The sequence below is a fragment of the Lolium rigidum genome, chromosome 5, assembly GCF_022539505.1.
Source record: "Lolium rigidum isolate FL_2022 chromosome 5, APGP_CSIRO_Lrig_0.1, whole genome shotgun sequence".
NCBI lineage: Eukaryota > Viridiplantae > Streptophyta > Magnoliopsida > Poales > Poaceae > Lolium > Lolium rigidum.
The window spans coordinates 232,046,368-232,047,730 of NC_061512.1; the positions used below are offsets into that span (position 1 = coordinate 232,046,368).

The window sequence follows — 1,363 nt, forward strand, 5'->3', positions numbered from 1 at the left end:
TAACGCTTTCACAAGTAAAAAAATGCCTATGAATATGAGCACAATCCTAATCATCCTCCTCCACGGCAGGTGGCAATATTTGCTTTTTGAGCACATGCAAAGTATTTGAACCGATAACGCTTTCACAAGTAAAAAATGCCTATGAATATGAGCACAATCCTAATCATCCTCCTCCACGGCAGGCGGCAATATTTGCTTTTTGAGCACATGCAAAGTATTGGAACCGCACCTTTGGGTGGTGGAACCAGGCACCCGTTCTTCTGTAGAATTAGGCAACACAGGCTAATCTTCGCGAGTTTGCCCAAGTTAGGAACGCCTGATGGTAACAAATAGATAACAACATAAGAATACAAAAACATCTACAGTGCATGTTAAAATCAGAGGAACATCTGTACAGCTTGTAAACAGAGAAAAACTACAATATTCTTCAGCAAAAAATGTTCAGGGCTGGAGATTACTAACCAAAACTGAGCCCTTATGTGCTCGTTCTCTTTGTGGTAAACACAATCTTATATGGCTGCGATGAAAAAATGGAACGACTCTCATACTTGGCAAGCTATTCTTAAGGGCATACCATCACTTTCTTATTTTCATTTTTTTCTCTGAGAAGAATATTGCTAGTAAGCATTAGAGATAAAATAAATCCGTTTGTAATATCCTATCCTTCACCTAGCGAAATACTGAACTACGACTGTGGAATCAAAAGTGTTAAGATTTATCATATGTTGGATAAAATACTCAGCTAGCATTCTGTGTTCCTTTCCCTTTTATCTGACTATTCTACGAAAAAATGAGTAAAAGAATAGTTATATGATGGTAAGATGATACATCAGCTTTTCTTATATAATTGCTTTTATGCAAGTGCAGATTCAACAGGTTGAAAAATATCATTTCTTATGCTGATACAAAGCATATATTATTTATCTTCTACACTGCACATCTGCACCCAGGTGATGTAACTAGTGCTATGATTGTTCCCTAACATCTAGTAACTATTGTCAGGTGCTATATTAAATCGTCCATATGTCTCCAAATAAGTGCCATAAATTTGGGTTTACTAGAAGCCATTAGGGCAAACGCGTGGAAAAGTGAACAACGGAACATATGTAGCTGCGAAATCAAACATCTGAGTCTCAGGTATTACTGAAACATTTTATCTTGCATATAATTATTAGGGTATCGTATAGCTTCCAATAACACATAATATGAGGTTCAAGAGATCCAAAATCGAGAGCACGGTGCACATCAAAACATACCGGCGGAGGGCCTCAGGGGAGCCTTCGGGTACAGGTAGAAGCAGCCGGGAAATGTGGCGCCGGTTCGAAGGGAGCGGTCGGAGTAGGCGCCTCCCGCGTGCCTCCAT

General features: G+C 39.4%; 1 long non-coding RNA gene across 2 annotated transcripts in view; it reads right to left on the reverse strand.

Moving 5' to 3' along the window:
* Positions 1-1,142, reverse strand: part of LOC124653221 — a 2,454-nt gene extending 1,312 nt beyond the window's left edge. The window contains exons 1-2 of one of the 2 annotated variants that reach the window (XR_006987833.1): positions 463-1,142; positions 230-316 (exon numbers count right to left, since the gene is read on the reverse strand). This is a non-coding gene — a long non-coding RNA (uncharacterized LOC124653221). The other variant, XR_006987832.1, reaches the window with a different exon arrangement.
* Between the last annotated feature and the right edge of the window lie 221 nt (positions 1,143-1,363).